The sequence below is a fragment of the Vulpes vulpes genome, chromosome 5, assembly GCF_048418805.1.
Source record: "Vulpes vulpes isolate BD-2025 chromosome 5, VulVul3, whole genome shotgun sequence".
NCBI lineage: Eukaryota > Metazoa > Chordata > Mammalia > Carnivora > Canidae > Vulpes > Vulpes vulpes.
The window spans coordinates 53,658,529-53,682,892 of NC_132784.1; positions in this window are offsets into that span (position 1 = coordinate 53,658,529).

The following is a 24,364-nucleotide window of genomic DNA, read 5'->3' on the forward strand; positions in this document are numbered from 1 at the left end:
TTTGAAACAAATGAAAATGAAAACATACCAAAACTAATGGAATGCAGCAAATGCAGTTCTAAGAAGGATGTTTATAGCAGTAAGCACTCTACATTAAGAAATAGATAAAGATCTCAAACAAACAACCTAACATTACATGTCAAGGAATTAGTAAAGGAAAAACAAAATCAGACTAAAGTTACCAAAAGGAAGGAAATAACAATGATGAGAACAAAAATAAATAAAACAGAGATTGGAAAAACAATAGAAAAATCAACAAAACTAAGAGCTTCTCTTTTAAAAGATAAAACTTACAAACCTTAAGTTAGACTAAGAAGAGTTAAGACTTAAATAAAATCGGAAATGAAAGAAGAGACATTATAGCTGAAACCACAGAAATATGAAGGATCATAAGGGACTACTCTTGATAATTATAAGATAACGAATGGACAATGTGGAAAAAATGAATAAAAGCCAAGAAACATACAATCTTCAAAACTAAATCATGAAAAAATAGAAAATCTGAACAAACTAATAAGAAGTAAGGAGTTTAAATGAGTATTCAAAAATCTCCTAAAAAAGGAGCCCAGGATAAGACAGATTCATGGGTAACTTCTATAAAACATTTAAAGAAGAATTAACACCAATTATTCTCAGAAAAAAAACAAAGTTGAACAGGAGGGAGAACTCTCAAAATCATTTTATGAGGTAAACATTACCCTGTTAGCAAAGTCTGATAAGGACACTACATAAAAAGAAAAGAACAGGCTAATATTCCTGATGACTATAGATATATAAATTTTCAATAAAATACTAGCAAACTAAATTAAATAATACATTAAAGGGATCATACACCTAGATCAGCTGGGATTATCTCTGGGATACAAGGATGTTTCAACATATGCAAATCAATAAGTGTGATATACCACATTAATAGAAAGATTAAAATCATATAATCATCTCAATAGATGAATAAAAAGTACTTGATAAATTCAATATTCTTTCATGATAAACACTCTCAATAAAATAGGTATAGAACATACCTCAATATAATAAAGACCATATATGAAAATCCCACAGCTAACTTCAGACTCAATAGTGAAGGTTTGAAAATTTTTCTTCTAAAATCAGGAACAAAACATGGATGCTCATCTTTCCATTTTTTATTCAACACAGAACTGGAAGTCCTAGCCAGAATAATTAGGCAAGAGGAAGAAATATAAGGCATCCAAATTAGAAAGAAAGAAGTAAAAATGTCTCTGTATATGATAGGATTTTACATTTAGAATATGCTAAGGAATCCACAAAAAAGACTGTTAGAACCTATCAATGAATTCAGTAAAACTACATGATAGAAAATCAACATGTGGAAATTAGTTATGTTTCTATAGACTAACAATGAAATATCTGAAAAAGAAATAAAGAAAACAATCCCACTTATAATAGCATCAAAAACAATATAAAATTTAGGAATGTATTTAACCAAGGATGTGAAAGATCTGTGCACTGAAAACTATAAGGCTCTGATAGAAGAAACTGAACAAGTGCAAATAAATGGAAAGGTATCCCATGTTCATGGACCAGAAGAATTAATATCTTTGAAACTTCAATACTACTTAAAGCCATCTATAGACTCAAAGCACTCTCTACCAAAATTCCAATAGCATTTTTCACAGAAATAGAAAAAAATCTTAAAATTGGTGTAGAATTACAAAGACCCCAAGTAGCCAAAGCAATCTTGAGAAAGAACAGAGTTGGAGACATCTTACTCCTGGTTTCAAATTATATTAGGAAGCTATAGTAATCAAAATGGTATGGTACAGGCATAGACCATTGAGATAGAATAGAAAGCCCAGAAATAAATTCTTATATACAAGCAATGAATATTTGATGAGGGAGCCAATAACAATAGAGAAAGAAACAAGTCTCCTCATTAACTGGAGAAAACTGCCAAATAAATGGGAAAACTGAAATCACATGCAGAACAATAAACCCCTATCTTAAACACAAAAATCAACTCAAAATGGGTTAGAGACAAACATAAGACCTAAAACCACATAACTACTAGAAGAAAACCTATGGGAAATGCTCCTTGATTTTTTTTTTGATATGATGCAAAAGCACAACCAACAAGAGAAAAATAAATGCTATGCTAAGTGGAACTACAGCAAACTAAAAAGCTTATGCACAGCACAAGAAACAGTAAAAAATGGAAAGGTGACCTATGGGATGGACCAAAATATTGGCAGACCATCTACATGATAAAGGGTCAATATCCAGAATATATAAGGAACTCATTCCACTCAGTAGCAGAATAAAACAAATGATCTGATTTAAAAATGGCAGAGGACCTGAACAGACATTTTTCCAAAGAAGATATGCAAATGGCCAACAGGTATGAAAACACCCTCAGCATCACTAATCATCAGGGAAATGAAAACCAAATCCACAGTGAAACATCACTTCATACCTTTAGGATAGCTGTTATCAAAAGAACAAGTTTTGGCGAGGATATGAGAGGAAAGAAACCTTTGTGTACTATCGGTAGGGATGTGCTTTGGAATAGTCATTATGGAAAACAATATGGAGTTTCCTCAAAAAATTAAAAATAGGACTACCATATGATCCAGCAATCCTACTTCTGGTTGTAGAAGTGAAATAAGCTCAAAAAGATATCTGATATCTACACTCTCATTTTGTCACAGCATTATTCATGATAGTGAAGATATGGAAACAACCTAAGTATCTGTCTATGGATGAATGGATAAAGAAAATGTATACATATAAGATGGAATTTATTATATATTATTCAGTCATGAGAAAGAAGAAAATCCTGTCATTTTTGAGAAATGGGTGGCATTATTCTAAGTGAAATAAGTCAGACAAAGATAAATACCATATGATCTCACTTACAATGTGAAATCTGAAAAAGTCAAGCTCATAGAAACAGAGTAGAGTGATGGTTGCCAGGGGTTGGAAGGTGGCGGAAGTGGGGCCATGGCAGCAAACTTTCAGTTAGAAGATGAAAAATCTTGGTGGATTGGATGTACAGCATGGTGACTGTAGTTAAAATAACTGTATTATATACTTGAAATGTGCTGAGTTTATCTTAAATTGTCACACAAACACACACACACAATTATGTGAGGTGATAAAAGATAGCCAACCCTATTAATCATTTTGCAATATAGAAGTGTATTGAATCACTATGTTGTACACCTTAAACTTTCACAATATGATATGTCCCTTATAGCTCAATTAAGCTGAGATGGGGTGCAAAATTCTCCATCCAAAGTGGTCTGCAGGGGATCCCTGGGTGGCTCAGTGGTTTAGCACCTGCCTTTGGCCCAGGGCTCGATCCTGGAGTCCTGGGATTGAGTCCCACGTCGGGCTCCCGGCATGGAGCCTGCTTCTCCCTCTGCCTGTGTCTCTGCCTCTCACTCTCTCTCTCTCTTTCTCTCTCTCTCTCTCTGTCTATCATGAATAAATAAATTTTAAAAATCTTTAAAAAAAAAAAAACCAAAGTGGTCTGCAATAGAGATAAAGATTGAAAGAAAAACTTAAGATGGAAATAAATTGGTAGGATTTGGAAAAAATAAATACATACCACACTTTGAAGATATAGTACAAAGAAGGGGGGGGTGGATTTCAGTGATAAAATTTTGGGATATATAGGGTTTAATGAAACATATTATTAAATTAATTTTACTTGTTTCTTTTTAGTCTTTTTTAATGTGGGTACTGGAGAATTTAAATGTACTTATGTGGCTCATAATATACTTCTATTGCAAACTCCACACTAGACTATTACCTCTTTAGGAATATATATGTTTTTCTTCACCAATTTATGCTCTGCACTCAGAATAGTCCCTCAATATTTAATAAATGGAAGGAAGGAAGGAAGGAAGGAAGGAAGGAAGGAAGGAAGGAAGGAAGGAAAGGAGGAAGGAAGGGGGAGGGAGACAGGGAAAGAAAGGAAGGATAAGGAGAAGGGAGGAAGATAAAGAATCAATTCCACATTGATGAAATTTATGACTAGGAATGATCCCACATATATAAATTAATTTGCCAAGTATGGAATAAAGGATTCTTCCTCTTCCTTTACCCTTCTGCCAGAAATAAATTAACAAGCAAATGATTTATTCAGGAAATTGGACATAAAGATGCTGATAATTTTGCCTTGTATCTCCAGGAAAATTAAAAGACTATTCCTTACTTGAAAGGATTTGGCAAAGTGCATCATGGAGCTGGATTGTGAAAATCTACCAGAAGGCTTTGGTCAATGTGGGCAGAAGCTTCCCTCACATGCAGCTGGATCTCTATTTGGAGGTGGCACACCTGCTCCTGGAGTGCCAGGGTCCACGCCTCACCCCGTGGGAGCCAGACGCCAATGGATTTCTTAAATGCCAGAGGTGGCTTTATTCCAATTGCTCCACCTCTCTTGGGTTATTTTTAAATAATAATGAACCAAGATGACTCATCCACAGCCCTGCAGGAAAGGAACAATCCTAAGTGGCATTAATGTATGGTTTTCAGAACCAACTTTTGAGAGAAAGCAGCCCTCCCTGCTTCTCTGTCCCTTTAGCAGACCTCCTTCTACCTCTGTTTTCAAGGCTAGTGAGGGACTCAGCCCTGTCTAGCCATCAATAGGAAGAGTAAAGATGAAAGAGGGACACAAAACTTTTTCTTCTTTTTTTGTGTTTAAGAAAATCTTTGAGCAAGTTCCCAGTGACTGCCATTCCTGTTTCTTTATCCCCTACCTGTGAGTATCACTTTTCATTCCTAGCTTAGTTTATAAATATTCTTTTAAATGGCTAAGCTGAGCATATATTGCCATTCATCCACTTCCTTGTTACCTATGGCCAGGATTGCTCTGTGTTCACAAAAATCTGATTTCTCTGCGTCTTAGCATACAGCTAGATAAGACTTCTCTCAAACTTCCTCATAGTTAGATGGAGCCAGTGGTCTTTACCAAAGACCTCACATCATCTTTCCACCTCCATACTTCCAAGAATCAGAGGCTCCAGCAGGGAACTCTGAGGCCTCTAGGGATGGTGAGCCACAAGCTAATGGAGTCTCATTTTCTGAAATACTGCAACAAAGGCCACTGAACAGTTAGGTGGAGCTAGCCCTACAATAAACAGGGAGAAAGCTCTTCCTGAATCTCTACTATGGAGGAAGTGGATGGAGGAGTGTTGGTTTGTTGATTATTATTGGCCAATATCATTAGGGATCAAGAAAGATCAAGCTCCCACAAGGGTTCCCTAGCTTTCCTGCAGAGATCAAAGGAAAGAAAGACCCTACAGTGGGAGCTGGGCATAGTTGGAAAGGCCACCTGGTAAGAGGAGCTAAGGTGTGTACTGGTCTCAGCCACAAATGGCCAATGAAACTTTCCTGTGAAATAAAGAATCTCAGCTTTGTAGCAAAGGTCAGGTCAAGGACATCAACAAAGTCTATTATTTCAAATAAACCCAAACTGTTATTACTCTGTGGGTCAAGGGGTGAAAGATGCCATGAAATCAATCAGACCCGATGATTATGAAACAAACCCTAGGTGTGGTTATTAAGGCATATGGAACTAACTAGAAGTAAATCCATGAGAAACCTTCTGAATTTTGAGGGAATGTTACTGACAAAGAAACTAAGCTCAGTTTTTTACTCTTTGATGCACAAAACAAGCTCTGGCCCCCAAACTCACCTGAGCAGAAAAACAGACATCACATCCTGTGCAATGTAAAGGGAGAACATAGTCACCCTCACTTCATGAGCAGCCATGGGGAGAAGGGGCAAAGGGCATGAGCTAATAGATAAGGACATTCTTCCCAGAGAGCATCACAAGGGTTTTATCAAGGAATGGTGTGCATACGCCAGATAGGGCTGTGCAGTGCCTGTCTAAAGGGTCTCAAAACAGTTATGCACTAGGGACTACTCTATGTATCTCATTTTCCCTTTGCTCAATTAGAGTCTTATCATGATTACACCATTTTTTATGGGCCACAGGATGCTGGGTGTCGGAGAGGCCTGCATACCATCAGAAGATGGTGGATTTAGCTGTGGATGCTATGACTGCTTGCAGGTGGGCTGAGTATGTTGGGAAGGTGCGTGTTCCTTGCTGGTCAGAAGATTAAGTGGAACATGGCAAATACTCGGTTGTGTTCATAGAGTGTTCAAAGATGTGTTCACAGAGTGGAACATGGAAGATACTTGGGTGTGTTCATGAAACCATTTTCCTTCTGCTGAGCACATAACTGGTCAGCATGTACAAATCTGTCTTGCAGATAGGAGTAGCCATGTGACAGCTCTGGTCAGGGAATGTGGGCAGAAGTTATGGTTCCTCCTTTTAAGCCTGACCCATGAGATCCTCCCACAACAGTCCTCCACTCACTTTCTCACCTGTCAGCCAATGCAGAGATTCAGCAGTAGTCACCAGGGCTCTAAAAGTCACAAAGTGGAAGTGACTGGGTCCCTGATTTACTACTATGTGGAAGGTAGCTTGCTGAATGCCCACCTTGTCCTGTTATGTGAATGAGAAATAAACTATTTTAATCCACTGAGATGTGAGGATAGTTTATTATAATGGTAAGACCACCCTATCTGATAAAAACCTCTTTACCAAATTTAACAAAGGTAGTAGGAAAAGATATGTCGTCAGATCCTACCATCCTTCCTAGTGTTCTCACAGAAGTATAATTTGGTCCTTTGGAACTTTTCCAAAGAATTATAATTTGTGAAAAATTGACTAAACACCCATTCCATAAAAGAGGTTTTCTGATAGTTACAAAATACAAGGGCAAGAGATGGTCCCTGGCCCCAAAACGCTGATAACCAATAAGAACCACCTTACGTCCACTAATAGAAGTACATTTATTACCTGGGTGTGTTCATTTCCAAATTATTACCTGGGTGTGTTCATTTACAAAGTCCCCATCATGTGACAGACAAGAACAAACAGAGATGCAAAGTGCTTTCCAAAAGCATGAGCAGGTTACAAACCAAATTCACTTAGACTTCCAGCCTATTTCCTACCCTCTTAATGCCATCTTGCAAGTGAACAATAAATGACAAGGAACAGACACCAGGAAGAAGAGAGGAAGAGCCAACATGAGAAAATCCTCAGTTTAGTAAGTGGTTTTGATGCCTCTTCCAGCTAACCCTTCCCAGAACATTATTAATTGCATGCTTACGTGATGCTGGAACTCTAGAACTTGATTGGATTTTTAAGAATGATACAAATGGGTTAAATGACTAGCTCATGGATGCCCAGTCCAAAATGACAGAGATTAAAATCCAAGCTAATTTCAAAGTTTGCATTCCCACTCCAAAGAGGCTGTGATGTCTCCTTACACTCAACTTCAGCCCCTATCATCAAGGAAACCTACCATTCTCGCTACTCTCCCATAAGGGAAGTGTGGGTCCAGCCCCCTCCTCATGCATTCAGAAGAGCCCATTTTTCATTGCTGTTCCTCACACTGGAGTAAATAAAGCCTCTTAGGTGATGCTGTTTAACCCTACATTTTAGTCAACCCAAAGGCTTTCCCATTCCCTGATTACAAATATTATGCTTGAGCTCACTACATATTTGAACTTCCTATTACATTTTATATCCTATTGTAGGTTTTGTGCCATGACTTTAAAATCTTTTTCTAAGTATCTTCAAATAGCAAATGACAAAGAAATATTTTGGGCAGCAGGGGTAATTCATGAGTGCTAATAACTACTAGCAAAACTGCAGGAATGTGGGCATATTATTTCATTCTCACAGAGGAAAACAAATAGTTAGAGACAGAGGAGGGGCAAGCCAAGCAGGGATTGGAGAGAAGTAGTTTGCACGTAGGTTTTTCACTTGAAGGTGAAATGCTTCCGCTTGTTATCCATCAAAAGAGCACAGAATTACTTTACACTGGGAAGGAAGTGTGGGACAAAGGCATAGGTTGCTATGTATCTAAAACCATGTTAAGCATGGCTATCTGAATTTATGGGGTATAAATGCACAGAGAAATACATAGAATTAATTGTTGGTGTCTTTGATTCACTTGAAAAGTTATTATTATAAATGAGTAAGACAAGACCAGCCCACGGACTGTTTTATCCTTTTCAAGCCACAAGAAGGGCCTGAGCAGGGTCCAGGGCTGGCAGGACTTCCAGGCTGAGAATGCTGTTAGGGCAAACACACAACGAGGGCAATTACACCTGCATTTAACCCTGGGTCGTCATTACAACACGAGAGACCTACAACTGATGTTGTTGTTAGGGTTCATTTCATTTCCAACATCCGTGACTCACTACTAATTCATTTATTTCCAAATCTAGTAAGACTCTTGCTGATGCTCATGAATTAAATAAACGTTTTAGTTACCTCTTATGGGTTTTCTGGAACACGCCTTCAATGGCTATGCTAAATTATTTTCCTTTTCCTTGGTTTAACAGCACATTTCTTTTCCCTAGGATCTAAACCTGTGTTGCTTGCTAATTAATTAAGCTTCTAGTTAATTATAAAGGAGAAACCTGCTTTGATTGAGTCCTTAGAATGTGGGGTCTACCTACGTCTGCAGAGTCAGCACTTTTGCATGTCCTGTCTCTACTCTGAACCCTCCCTCTCACCACTCACATGTGTCTAAAGTTGTCTCTCTATTGTGTCCTTCATCCTTGCCTTGGCTAATTCTCACCCTGTGCTCAAACTCTCCAACTTCCAGTGTCACGTTCCAGCCCCACACTCATGTTCATCCAGGCTCAGCCTCTCCCTCTGTCCACCACTAGTGTATTGTTAGCATACACATAAAAACAGAAACAACAACGGTACGTTTGCAAACCTTATAATAACCTGAACTAATATCTTTTCCATGCAGCAACATCGTTCTCACATCCCTTTCTTTCTTCCTTTTTTTAAAAAGATTTATGTATTTGAGAGAGAGAGAGAGAGAGAGAGAGAGCAAACAAGGGGAGGGGCAGAGGGAGAAGTAGAAGGAGTGAGAGAGAGAGAAAATCTAAAGCAGATTCCATGCTGAGTGCAAAGCTAATTATGGGGCTTGATCTCACAACCCATGAGATCATAGCCTGAGCCAAAATCAAGAGTCAGACACTTAACCAACTGAGCCACCTTGGCTCCCCATCACATCCCCTTCTAATTAAGTTTGTCTCCAGTGTCCCAAACTCATCACCTAAGAAAGGGACCCAAAGCATTCTTACTTTTCATGGCATTGTTCCAGGTTATGGTTCTACCACTGTCACTCAAAAGACTGCTCTATCGGAAGTCATCACCACGGGTCCAACAACCCAACATGCACCCCCACTTTATTAGCTTCCTGTCACTCAGAGCCCACTGCTGCCCATGTCCATACTCTACTTACCAGAGATTCACATGGAACATTTGGCGAATGTACTAAATGAGGCTCTCCAATGAAAGGGCTTGATCATCAGTATTTTTAACTAGTACTAGTATGATTTTTATGACCAGGTAAGAAATGTTGTTATTGACTTAATAGTGTAAGGACATACAGGTTAGCTGCTCCACAGTAGCTAGTCAACCTGCAGCAAGCTCTGTAACCAGCCTAACAGCAGACATATTTAAAATGAGGATAATAACAGTCTCCTTCTCATCATTCTCCTATGAGAACTAATTATAGAACTTGCTTACCACAGTGTCCAGTGTCTAATCACACATTCATCACCCCTCCCCTCCTGTGCAGGAAGTTCCAACAAGGACCACAGGCCCCTGTTTGGTGACTCCCACACCCTGGCCTCACAGTCTTTGGTCCTTGTGACTCTGAAGACCTCCAGTCTCTTTCAGGTTTCAGAGGCAAGTCTCCACCTCCACCTTTGAGAGGTAGACACTGAAGGCTCAAGAAAGAGAATTGCAGAAATAGAATATAATGGAGTCAGGTACACTGTTTGTGGTCAACAGACGCGGATTTCAAACTGTGGTTTGAATTAAAGCTAACTAGCCTTAGGCAAGCTACTTAATGTTTTAATGTTTGAGTTTCTTCAAGTGTAAAGTGATGGTTTATGAAAGCTTGCTTCAAGAAGTTGTAAGAATAAAGTCAGGCATTTATATATGTAGTATTTACCAGGCATGAAGTAGATGCTTGCTGCAATCTTGCTGATGGGCTCAATGTCATACGTGTTGGGGAAATATAATCAAAAATAAAATATTTTGGGGTATCTGGGTGGCTCAGTTGGTTGAGTATCTGCCTTTGGCTCAGGTCATGATCTCAGGGTCCTGGGTTGGAGCCCCACATCAGGCTTCCTGCTCAGCAAGGAGTCTGCTCCTTCCTCTCCTATGCTCCTCCCCCTGTCATTCATGTTCTCTCTCTCTCTCTCTCTCTTATGCTCTCTGTGTCTCTCTCTCAAATAAATAAATAAAATCTTTAAAGGAATTTATTTTAAAAAAGAAGAAAGAAATCTCACCTTTATAGAACAACTTGCAGGAAGAAGCCCATGGAAATTAGGCTCCTACCCTTCCACAGAAATGGGGAGATGAGGGTTCTATCTTCCTGGATGACTGCATTTCAGAAGGATGGTTTCCAGCTCTCTAAGAAAGACAGTCCTGAGTAATGAAGCTGGCCAGGGTCTTCCTTAGTTTTTATAAAGACCTACATACGTTGCAAAGACACAGGGAAAGAACAAGTTTTCTACAGTTTTTTTTTTTAAGGGAAGCAGTTAATCTCTTCTCTTATTTTCAACAGAAAGGAATAGCCTCTTCGTTAAAGTTTTGTATTTGCCCTGCCAGCAGGTTACCTATAAAGAGGAGGGAAGACCCCTAAGAGGAAGGAAGAGAAAGAAACTGAGGTCAAAAGAAGCAGAACCATGTATCACCAGTGTGATGGCCTAACAGATGGTATAATGGGTGGTGAGATAGTCTGTGGGAAATCAAGAGAAGAATTCAAGGAAGAGCATTGTGGGAATAAAGACAGCAGAGAAAGTGGCATGGATAGTGTTCAGTAACAGGTCTAACTCGCTCCCTGGGCCAAGTGTTAGAGTCTGTGCTGTGGATACTATGGTGCATATGTGCATGTTTCCCTACAGACCCTTTGGGCCAAGTTGTCTTGTCTGTGTCACACCAGGGTGCAAACCATTGTGGTGGGTCACAGGAGACCTGAGGTTGGTTCAGACCTTGAAAATCTGCAGGGGAATAGAGAAGCAACTAAGATTCTTGCATTTTCAGAGGTTTACTTTTTCCTCTGTCAGAGGTGATCCAACAAAAAGCCACTCTAACTGTAGACAGAGCTCAATTTACTTTCCTGTTATTGCTGAAGCACGTTTTTTATGTATGTCCACCTATGAATGATTTAGTTAAGATGCTGCTTAAGTAGCATAAATTAGGCAGAAGCTTCCATGGATATTTCCAATAAAAATGTGTAAATTTGTAATTGTTACTCTTAGACATGTTTGGCTGTATCCTCAGTGTTTGTTTTTGTGTTTTTTTAAAAAATCAATGTCAATATACTAAGTTAGGCTAAGTATTCAACATAATCAAAATGAGCTGCAGTACTGTAGGCCTATAAGCACTTGTACCCTGCAATAACTGGGTATTTGACTTTGTTCTAATCAGTTCTTGCAAGAGTTTCCAAAATGCTGTCAAGTTGTACTACTTTCTAGATCCTTTATTATGCCCTCAATCATGGCAACACTGAATCACTGACTTGCTTTAGTTTCTGTTCCTCACTAGGATCTGGTGAGACATCACAGAGCAGTAAATAAAACAAGCTTACAAAGCATAAGACACTTTCCTAAGATACCAGACTCTAAGCGCTGACCCCAGCATCCAAGTCCAGAATTTGAGTTCTAACCATCAGGCGAAGGGCAAGACACGCAGAGGGGTTGCTGTGGCCCTGAACTGCACACTCGTCCCGTGGTTAGCACTGCAGGAATCCTGTTCTTCATTAAAGCTCTCTGGTGAGTGCCCAGCCTCCTTCTTTCTGACCAGAGGCAAAGGCAGCTCTTTACTCTTAAATCTTTGTTTTTGCCTTTGCTCATGAAAGTTCATTGACAAAAGGTTGTGAGGTTTTTGTTTGTTTGTTTTTTACTTTTTCCCCTAAAATAACTAAGTGGTATTGAAAATATACTTATTTTCTCTTTATTTGTCAAAAGTATACTTTGCAAAATATGTGTTTTATATTAAAAAGACATAGTTTTGAAATTAGACTATGTCAGTGAGAATACTCAAATAAGATTCGATGTTTTGGCCTAAGTTATAGTGATCACTCCCTGCTTGAGCCTGAGAGGTTTTATTTAATTTCTCTGTTACAACTTGATGACTTTTAAGATTTCTGTCTTTTCTATGGTGGGGTTGTAAATTTTGACAATGAAGCTGCAGGTTCTGTAGAGGTTAGGACTACTTCTTCATATTTATCCCATCAAGTAACTCACCTTCCCCATGGAAAATGCACAGCCTATGTTTGCTGAACGAGTATTAAAATAAGGTATGCTCGCTGCAAAGACCAACTGAGTGAATGGATCTGAGTACATACGTGCTGAACATCATAAATTTACATATGCATATTAGATATTATTTTGAAAAGCATTATTGTGGCATACCAGGAGAGGATATTAGAACAAGATATTTGGACCAGAACACCAAAAGGTCTAAAACACACATCTTTATTAAAAAAAAAAAGAGGGAGGGGTCCAGTTCTTCACCTTGAAAGACATAGATTTTTTTTTCAAAGACAATTAGAATGAAAGACGTGTAAACTGATTAACAGATTTTCTCTGGTTCCGATTATTCCAACTTTCCATTCTCAAAGATGAACTGAATCAAGATAGTTTAGCAGCTCTTTCTCATTAGCATGCACTTGAGTCTAAGAACTATTAGTGGCATTTGGGCACAGATTGCTCACTGATTACTCTTTCAACAAGCCACATGTTAAGAGCATGAGGTTCTTTGTTTTGTTACATTCCCTTTTATCTGTGGGGGAGCTGCATGTCATCCCAGCATCTTATGAATAATTCTTTATGTGCTTTCCCCCCAAATTAGATTCCAATAATCCTATTTTTCTTTCCATACTGTATTGATATTTGTCTACATTTAAAAAAATCACATATCTAAGATAATTGCCAAGAGCCCAAATTCCTGATATTATAAAACCAACACAGAATTATTTGTTAATGCAAAGTGAGAAATATAACCTGATTTCATGTTGGAGTACAGTGCTAGTCCTCTGCCCTTATAACAGATCTCACAATTGTGCCTCAGTTCTACAGACTAACACATAATTCTGCTAAGACCTATCATCAATATATCCATCACAGAAAGTAGGAAAGCATCACTTTCACTTGGTTTACCACCATTGGAGTACTCTGGTATAATTTGATGTGCAAAGTGGATGCTCAAGAAGCAAATGAGTAGAGGAGCATCTGGGTGGCTCAGTTGTTAAGCAACAGAATCTTGATTTCAGCTCAGGTCATAAACTCGGGGTCATGAGATGGAGTCCCACATGGGCTCCATGCTAGGCCTGGAGCCTGCTTAGGATTCTCTCTCTCCCTCTTCCCCTCCTCCCAGTTCTCTCTCTTTCTCTAAAATACATAAATAAATCTTAAAAATAAAAAAAAAAGCAGATGAGTCAAGGAGGATGTTTGCTGCCTCTACTATAGGTGGATTGCAGGACATGCCACAAAATCATCATGTGACTTTCAAAAGCTGTTAGCCAGGCTTGTATTTTAGACACATTCTTACAGAATATGAAATGTGTAATGATCTCTACACAGAAAGAAAAATGGGAACGTAATATATAAGGATAAAAACCTTTTTAAAAATTAGCTCAGGGATCCCTGGGTGGCTCAGCAGTTTAGTGCCTGCCTTTGGCCTGGGACATGATCCTGGAGTCCCAGGATCGAATCCCACATGGAGCCTGCTTCTCCCTCTACCTGTGTCTCTGCCTCTCTCTCTCTCTCTCTCTCTGTCTCTCATGAATAAATAAATAAATAAAATCTTTAAAAATAAAAAAATAAAAATTAGCTCACATCCTTAGTGAGGAATTAAAAAAATGGAGATGACACAAAAAATGTGATGACACATCACAATACATCTCTTAATTTCATATTCAAAAGTATACATTAGGGACACCTGGGTGACTCAGCGGTTTAGCGCCTGCCTTTGGCCCAGGGTGCGGTCCTGGAGTCCCGGGATCGAGTCCCACGTCGGGCTCCTGGCATGGAGCCTGCTTCTCCCTCCTCCTGTGTCTCTGCCTCTCTCTCTTTCTCTATGTCTATCATAAATAAATAAATAAATAAATCTTTAAAAAAAAGAAAATAAGAAATATATATGAAAACAGAAAACAAAGAGTAAATACACTAACCCATACAGAGCTGACAGGTGTTATAGGAGTTAAAACCGGATCTTTTTGACTTTTAAGGACAAAGACTTTTAAAATGATGCTGTGTTTTGATGTTTTGATAACCCAGCCAAGGGATGCACATCAATCTCATATTTCAGGAATAGAGATTTTAATATCCAAATTATTCTACAGTATCCCAAGTGAGTATGTTGATAAAAGTGGATAAAGGTATTACTAGACTCGGACCTGCTAGCTTCACAAGCTTTCACCTTTTTATAAATATTTGCCGGGATCCAGTGGAAATGCCCATTTTAAAACGACCTTATTAAAGTCGTTATGCCAGCAGACCCATGGATCTGCCCCCTCTGGGGATGACTAGAATTTTAATAAGACAAATTTCAGGGGTTCATGGTTTATAAATTTTTTCTTACAGCTTCTCTACCTTACAAGCATTTCTTTCTATGTGACAATATAAAAGACTTCTTAGGTGTACTAGTCAGCTTTTGCTGCAATAACAAATATCTCCCAAATCTCCATGGTTTACAACAAACACTTATTTCTCATTTGTGACTTTTTGGTTCGACTGAAGGCCATGTTTCAGGGCACAGGTAGAGTTCAGGTCTGTCTGGTGTAGGTCCCATTCCACAATGCAGGGTGAAGGAGTACAGGATAGTTGGACATGCACTTCACATGTAGAAGACAGGAAGGGAAAAGACCATCCATCCACAATGGATGCCCCATCCATCACTTACCGTATTTATTCACATTCCAGAGCAAGTCCCATGGCCAAGCCAACATCACTGGGGCAGAGAAGCACATTCCTCCTCTATGAGGGAAGAGAACTGAACATCTGCAGAAAATAATATAATCAAGAACAGTTTGGTTCTAAAGGGTATATTTAGTTATTCTTTATATCCTCTTGTTTGTTAATCAATCAGAAATACCCTACACTTCCTTTCAGACTGCTGTCTACTTGTTTCTGGGCTGGTATAACCATAGAGTGACCATTGATGAAGGTTTCCATGCAGTCAAGGCAAAGAGACAAGCTCATTTATTCTACAATTTCATTTAATGCTTACAGTATCTTAACAAGGTGTCTGCTTTACAAGGTGCTCTCTGAACCGTGCTGGCTGTTAGGTGTGCCCATTGGTAAGTGGCTGGGTCAGAACCCACAACCATGTCTGACCCAGGCCCATGTGCTGTGTCTCTCCAATCTCTGCATCATGCTGGCTCACTGAGTCACACGTATCACACTGGTTCGCTGCATCACACACATCATGCTGGCTCACTGCATCACACCATCCTTGTGCTTTACCCCAGGCCAGGGCCAATGTCCCTGGACCATCATGTCTTAGATTTGTTACAGTGAAGTAAAAGGCATTCTCCTGTACTCACCACAGACTTGCCACATCTGCTCAGAGACATACAACGCTGATTTAAACATTTAGTGATAAACAGGATGGTTAAACCAACACTAGATGCCAGAAAACTAAATATGCCTGTCTCTAAACTCCAAAATACATTTTTACTACTTCTGTCTTGATCTGCACCACAGTTTTTCTTCCTGAAATGTAAGACTCACAAAGAGTCTGGAGACCAAATTTAGCTTGATTGCACTTTCTGAGACTGTGACAGTTGCAGAGAATTGAAACTGCTGTGTTCTAAACCCTGACTTATAGAATTTTTAGTCCATGTGTCAGGACGGAGTCTTAGTTAGTCTTCCCCTCTCTCTTCAATATTGGAAGAAATGATAACCAGATCACAGAGAAAGTCCTTTTTATTCACTTTGTCCAAGTGTGGAAAGCACTGAGTTCCCCTTAATCAGTGATTTTATTAGCAGTGGATTCCCTTCTTCAAATGGTATTTTACAGTGTGAGCCTTTTCCAGAATCTTTTTATGTGAACCAGAAAACCCTATTCACTGACAGGTGTTGCTCTGGTTGAGAAAGGAGCAGAGGGTCCAGGTCTGATTGACCAGCGTCCCCCCGCCCACCCTGATGCCTTCTCTGCAGGAGCCCAGCACTCCAGGGAGCCGAGTTTGAAGCCAGTGACCTAGATAAGAAGGTCGTCTCTGAAATGGGCACTTGGATTTGCTTGCAAAGGGCCCATTGGCTGTGCCTCACTCCTCCAGCTGCCACGCCCTGAATGTCCTCAAGCTCTTCCCTTTGCCTGCAGTGACTTTTATGCCCTGAACACCTCTAACATGAACTTAGAAACTCAGGTCCAAGGTTTTGGCCTCAGAAACAGAAAATAGCCCCCTTCTTCATATTTTCTTGCACACATCAAGTTTGGGACATTTCATGATATGTGATGCTTAATTCCATCTTGTTCATTTCTGCTATCGAATGTTATCTTTCTTCAACGTAAGACTAGTTTCTCATTCACCAACTAAGCTCAACATAGGGTCCAGAGTAGAGTAAGCTAAATATTTATCAAAGTCATTTGAACGGGGCAGCCGGGGTGGCTCAGCGGTTTAGCGACAGACTTCGGCCCAGGGCGTGATCCTGGAGTCCCGGGATCAAGTCCCACATTGGGCTCCCTGCATGGAGCCTGCTTCTCCCTCTGCCTGTGCCTCTGCCTCTCTCTCTCTCTGTGTCTCTTATGAATAAATAAATTAGATCTTAAAAAAAAAAAAAAGTCATTTGAATGGAGTGTTTCCTAAAAGCAAGCATATATACTGAAATGTGTCTGACAGTTTGAGCTGGCCCATATCCCCTTCGGTTTATTACTGGAAGAATAGCATGTGACCCCATTTCTCCACCAAGGAAATGCTGATTGTTGCCCTGTTGTCCTTTAATTTGCAGCAAAAATTGATAGAATCCTCCTAATACTAAGGATTACAGAAACACCAGGAAAATGTCTTTAGCACTTGGAGCATTTGGTATTATAATATGTCTCTGTCTACTTGGCAGTTAATTTGTCATTCTGTCTGTCTCCGTGTTAAAATGGAGCAGGCATTTGCATAACTCATACAGGATTTACCAGGACTTTTCTTCCGTGTGTTTCTTGGCCATTCAATGGTCTAGAGTCTTATTTTAGGGGCAAGCTCTTTATAGTCAACAGCCTGTGCAAATCATCAGCAGGAAAACAGAAAGAATCATGAGGGGCAAGTTATTTCAATTTTCTAGTACAGGAGCCACGTCAAACTGAATTGGTGGTGACAAGTTCACTTTCTCCAGAAAAACACCTGTGCAAACAGCGCACCCTTCCTGAGGTGGCCAGGGGTCAAGAAGACTCTGAAGCAGACCTGCCAGACTTCAGGAGCAAAGCATGGCAAGACCACCCTGCCCTCATTCAAGGAGTGTACCCATGCACCGTGAGAATGAGCTTGGAGAAGATAACTCGAAACTTAGAAGCTACTTGAAGTGCCATAAATTTTGGAGTCCATAGAAACAATGCCTGCAGTTTCCAGGGTTAGAAATCCCACACTGGTGCAAGTGTTGGAACATTGCTATTCAAAGAAGATAATTGTATCTAATACAATGTCATTAATTAATCTAATTAAAACCATGTTTTATGTTTCCAAATAACTACATTTTCCTCTGGGCTGTGCAAAGTCCAGCTCAGTAGAAGGTTGGCTCCTGCACAGGCATTTATTACAACCAAGAAGGACCCAAGCGCTTATCTCTGACCTCCCAGAGTGAGTCCATGTGGATACACCCGGAGGTCTAAAGGAAGAACTAGCTCACCAGCATCATCTGGAATCTCAGGCCCACTGCAGCCGTAACAGGAGCTGACTGAGCAGGGCAGGGCCTTCAAGGAAAACCCAGAGTTAACCCTCTGATGTATGAATTAATCTAGTGGGTTGAGTGGGGGATAGTGGGTGGAATCTCCACTTTCATGTGCTTCCCATGATGTCATGCCACTCCCCTGCTTTAAACCCTCAGGACATGCCTATTAATTTCTTGTAGGAGGAAACAGAAAATTGAGCTGTAATTGCTTGAAAGCCAAAATAGGAATACTAGGTTTTAATTTTTCCAAGACATTTTAATAGCAAGTATTAAGGAAGGCTTTGATCTCAGAATAAAGGACATTCTTTTAACATTCTTTTAAATTACTTTTATTAAATCTTAATGCATTATGTTCATTTTTTTGTATTTTCAGCTGACCAGTGAAAGAAAACTGACACCTAACTGGACCTTCCTCACGATAAGCGCTTCAAGTGTGGATGCTGGTGACTCACATGTGTACCCACAGCTTCAGCCAGGCTTTGTCCTGGAGCCTCCAGGTGCACGCCCAGAAAGAACAGTACTTTTCCACCCGGATGTCTCACAGAGCCTTTAAATCAAATGTCAAAACTCAAATATTCCCCAAATTTTCTCCCCCAGTGTTTCCTGTCTTAGCAGATGGTCCTGCCATCCACTCATGTTGCCTAGGAAGCAACTCAAAGGAACCATAGGAGGGAGGGCTCACGGCCTCTCCTCTGGGAGTGAGCCACGCTGGTTTTGCTTCCAACCACCCAACAGCCTCTTGTCCCCTTCCCCACGGCTACCACCCACGTTTGGGCCACCATCGTCTTTCACCTGGATTACAACAGCATCTTCTTTACCAGGTCACTGCCTACAGTGCTGCTCCCCTAAAATTGATTTTTGATGTCACCCTGGATCTTGTAAACATTAGCTCTCACTATAGATTTTTATATTATGTTGGGAATTAATAGGCTCACTGAAGAAAACAAGAACATCCCTCAATGATCTTAGCTACTCCTACTCTACGAGCTTCACATACAAGCAATGCTCTGGAACAATGGCCTCTGAGGAAATGTTAATCTTTGAATAGGGTTCCACTAGGAATACTGCCTGCATGATTATTCCCTTCAGAGCCAGGGAGACTAAAAATTCAGTTGAATAGTAATTCCATGCTTGCTTACTAAGCAATCACTGTTTTAAAGCAAACAAACAAACAAACAAACAAACAAACAAAAAAATAAGACACAGTCCCCAACTTCTAGAAGTTCAGCATTTAGAGGCAGACACACACAGAGACACAGACACACAGACACACACACACCCCTAAGAGAAGGCATGTTGTGGTTAGTGCCAAAATAGAAATGAATGCCTCATAGGGGAGTTAATTTTGATGGGGTGAGGTTGTGGGCAGTCACTCCTCAAGCAGGAGGGAAGATCCCAGCTGGTTTAGAAGAAGCAGAGAGGGAGGGCATGATGCTCAGCAAGTAAGTCAGAGAGAGACAAATGCCATGTGATCTCATTCATATGTGGAATTTAAGAAACCAAACTGATGAACATAGGGGAAGGCAAGGAAAAATAAAATAAGATGAAAATCGAGAGGGAGACAAACCATAAGAGACGCTGAGCTCTAGGAGACAAACTGAGGGCCCCTGGAGGAGAGGGGGTGGGGGGATGGGGCCCCTGGGGGACGGGCATGAAGGAGGGCACGTGATGGGATGAGCCCTGGTGTGATATGCAACTGGTGAACCTCCAAATACTACCCCTGAAACTAATGATACACTCTACGTGAACTAAATTGAATTTAAATAAAATAAAAAAAATTTAAATATTAAAAAAGAAGAATGGCCGAAATCATCTTGCACAAGACAACAGGAAACTTTCTCCTGGAAGCATCGACAAGGGCCCTCTTCCTGGGGTGACTGTTCGGAGAGGGACGCTGGGGCATGGGGGGTCCTCAAGGCCGCCAGGAAAGAGGGGCCCCAGGAAGTGCGTGTGCAACACCCAGGAGGCAGCCCCGGGGCCACCCCACGTCCTCGTCCTCGGTGAGGGCCAGGTCCTCGCCCCGGGGCGCCCCCCCGCGCCCTCCCCCCCCCCCGTGAGGAGCAGGGGGACAGGCTGCTCCTGGGTCCCCGCCGACTGGGCCTCCCGCCCCGGGATTCCCTACAGACGGCAGCAGAGCCTCGTCTGTCCTTGGGGGGCTGCCTACCCCAGCCTGAGAAGGGCTCCCCGCAAGCAGGGCCTCCCCGTCCCCGGGACCCCGGTCCCCAGCTCCCCGCAGCCGGCCGGTGGCACACGGGGCGGGAGAGGCCGCAGGCGCAGGCTCGGAGAGCTTCCCGCAGGAGGCGGCCGCCCGGTGCGCTCCCGGGGCCCGGCCGCAGGGACAGGGGCCTCGGCAAGGAGACTCGGGTCCGCAGGCCTCCTCCCCGACCGCTCCCGGCCGGTATGAGCCCCTGTCAGGTGTCGTTACAGGGAAGGTCCGTTTCTTCCAGGAAAGATGCTCTGGAAAAGCAGATGAGCCGCAGCTCGTCCTGAACCCCTCGGGCCTCCGCGGCTCCGGGCACTTCCCGTCGAATCAGGGCAGGTCCCTTTCTCCAGCGCCCGCGGCCGGGCCCCCTGGGCCTGGGGAAGAGCCCGGCCAGGACCTCTGGGCAGGCCGCGCCCCGGGGCAGGGGGCCACGCGCGGCCCACGGTGGTGGGGGAGCTGGGGGCGGGGGGGGGGGGGGGGCGGCCAGGCTGCGAGGCCAGGCTGCGAGGCCGCTCCTCCCCACCCGCAGCGGGCCGCCGGGTGGGGCCCTGACCCGAACCCCGAGCGCAAGGGGAGCGCCGCAGGAGGCTCCAGAGCGGCCCCCAGCTCCTCGCGGTCCTGCACACCTACAAGCCCCGTCGCCGTCGCGGTTCACGTGGAAAACACACACACGCTCCTGAAGAGGGACATGTCCACCCTCTTCTGTGACAGTCTCCTGTTGACCCCATGTTCCCCTCACCTTGACAACCTTGGGGCGCGCTCCTTCCCAGCCCTAGGCCCTGCCCTGCCCTCCTGTCTCTTGAGTGTGTACTTTCAAAAAACAAAACAAAACAAACAAAAAAACCCTTATAATTGCAACTGCTCCTTCGAGACATAAATCTTTTTTTTTTTTTTTAAGATTTTAAAATTTTATTTATTTATGAGAGACCCAGAGACAGAGGCAGAGACACAGGCAGAGGGAGAAGCAGGCTCCATGCAGGGAGCCCGATGCAGGATTCGATCCCAGGTCTCCAGGATCAGCCCTGAGCCAAAGGCAGACGCTCAACCACCGAGTCATCCGGGGCCCCTAAATCTATTTAAAAGCCTATTGTCTGTGATAGAACCGAGGGCCGTCCTTCTCAGGGGGCCGGGTCCCTTTGAAATGTCCCCATCAAGGAACACAGCTCAGGTTTATTTTTCCTTGGGGAGAGGCAGTTGGCAAACACCCCGGCCTAGGGCACCCCACCCCCAGCTCTGAAGTCGGTCCATCTCGGTTCCAGGGACTCCTGCACCCTCCTCCCTGCGCCCTCCCCCGGGTACGGCGGCCTCCAACGAGGTTGAACTGCGCTGCGCCCAGTGCGACGTTTGCTTTGACACTACACAAGATTTTAGAAGCTGAGCTATCATATCCTCTATAATTTCTTGGAAGGACAAAAAGAAACATTTACATTACGAAATGAATTGTGTTTAGTTTATATGAAATAAGAAAAAAAACAGGGAAGCTCTTTAAATTAAAGCAGTATTTGATTTTTTTTTTCTAAGTAAGAGAAACCTATTTTAAAACGTGCACGTACTTTCAGAATAGGTCCAAGTTTGGGAAGTGAATACACAGAATTATGAGCTGATTTCTTTGGCTTAACTTGGATTCCGGAGGGTACAGATTTGCCAGGTTCTGCAAGGAATCAGATGCGATTTTTGGGCATCCTGGGGTCTTCCCTGAGAGCCCCGGGCAGTCCCTGAGGCAGCATCTCCAGCAGGCTGACAAAGCAGCTATGGAAGTGCATAAAAGGCTGAAAACTAAAAGAGCATTCGCAAAACAACAAACAGAACCAGCAGTTAATCTGATTTAATCTGTTGTCAGAATCGGAGGAATTTCTACTCACTCCAAAGAGAATCAGAAGAGATGAAGAAAAGAATAAAGTCAGTGGCAAACGGTGGGTCTTCCACGGGATGAAGGTCCTGCCTCTGAGCCCTGGCCGAGCTCAGAAAGACGATATCCCAGGATGTTTGAACCTCAAGAAGCTTCATTTGTGCTTTTTTGCCTGGTGCTAACTGTGTGGGGCTTTGCAGCTCAGATCTCAATCGTGCAATAACTACCTTCTCTACATTTCTAACTTCAACCATTTTCTGAAAGATGGCTGCATTGGTCGCTGACCAGATGGGGGATGGAACCGTGGGGTCCCCAATCTTGGCAGCACCAGGAGACAGAGCTGGGATTAGATCTCCCTTGTCATGCCCACGATGAGGTTGGGGAGAGACTCCAGACCAGGCGTGGCGCACAGCCCCAACGGCGTTGATGACAGAAGGAAATTAAAAGATACTCTCAAGGACACACAGATTGAGAACACCTACCCCTAACCTATGCTTGGGACACTTGGGGGGAACCGACCATCACAAGAGCAGGGACGCAGAAGTTCGGTAAGGCCCATCAGGAAGACGTCTCTAAAGAAACAACGTGTAGGCTGACACCTTGGTGATGGGAAGAATGTAAGGGAAAAGCATTTCAGGATGGCATATCCGAGGACCTAAAATGTGGCATTTAGGGCAGCAGCTTGAGGGCCATGGGAAGGGGTTTAAGGAAACTTGTTTTGCCCTGTGAGGATGAGACTTTAAGGGCTGAGCACACACAGGGGGACCCCTTAGAGGGTTGTTGTCACCCTGATGAGAGTTCATGGTCAACCAAGCCAAGGGTGTGACAGTGGGGGCTGGGGGGCAGATAGAAATGAAAAGAAATACAAAATATAAACTACTTGAAATAGAATTAAAAGCACTTGCTAACAGTTTGGATGTGGAGGGTGAGGAAGAGAGAAATCAGACACCAGAGTTCATTCATCCTAGGATGTAAACTTTTTCTGATGTTAACAGCTCTGGAGCAGGGCTGCAGAGGCTGCTCACACATGAGCTTCGGCACCTGGCCGGGAACTTCCAGAGGTAACAGTGGAGCATCATTAATCTTCCCTCCAGGGATCTGATGATGACATCCTGTGGGCTATAACCACACAGCGTGTGAAAGATCCAGAACACAGCTCCGAATGTGATAAAAATTAGGAAATCCTTGCATTGAGTTTGTATTTATTTTTAGTTTTATAAACACAAAACTCGTATCTGATTTTTTTTTAACTGTGCTTCTAAGAGATCTAAACAGATCTTTAATAAGTAGGAAGGAATCATTCTAAGTGACAAGATGCCTTTTGGGCACAAGTTCAACAGGCAGCATTTTTCTCCTTGCTCACTGGTACCGAGAGAATGATGTAGTGGAAGAGCCATGGCAGCTTAGATTTGGCGGCCTGAGGTCACTTCTACATTGCCCGAGTAACTGGGCATGTGACAGTGTCACCGACTGCAATGCAGGAGACAGATCTCAGGGCTCCAGAGGCGACCGTGAAGTCTCTCCATTCACCTTACAAAGCTAACGTTACCGTCACACAAGAACCCAACATGGATAAGAAAAAAGAATGAGGCCATTTTACTTCTGTGATAGAAGCCAATACTCTAAATAAAATATTTACAAACTCAAATCAATATAACATTTAAAAATACATTACCCTGTGACCAAGTAGAAATGTAAGGACAATAGAATACTCCCAAATACATTGAATCATTTCACAAGATCCAGGGAGACACTTTGAAAAATATGATAGAATTAAAAATATGCTCCCAAACAAAATTCTCTTGGGAAACCAGGAATTGTAAGATGCTTCTTTAAACTATTATTAATCATCACTGCTATTTAAAAATATTTGCAAAGTCCGAGCTAATTAGCAACACGTGAAACAAAATAAGAACCATAACTACCACAGGCAGGGGAGAAAATGTCCTGCACAGACATAGAGGCAGATATGTGTCAGGATGAGGATGAAGAGAGGGAGGGCCGGGAGAGGAAGAAAAATGAATACTTGTTGAAGACTTACAATCTGTAAAACACTGTGCTAACCATCTTCTATATACTGAGACCCTCAACCTTCCCACAATCCTATAGAGTATACAAAAAATAATCCTTTAGTGGGGCGCCTGCGTGACTCAGTCAGTGAAGCATCTGCCTGGGACTCAGGTCAGGGTCCCAGGGCCCTGGAATCAAGTCCCATGTCAGGCTCTCTGCTCAGTGGGGAGTCTGCTTCTCCCTCTGCCCCTTCCCCAGCTCATTCTCTCTCTCTCTCTCTCTCTCTCTCTCTCTCCTCTCTCAAATAAACAAAATCTTAA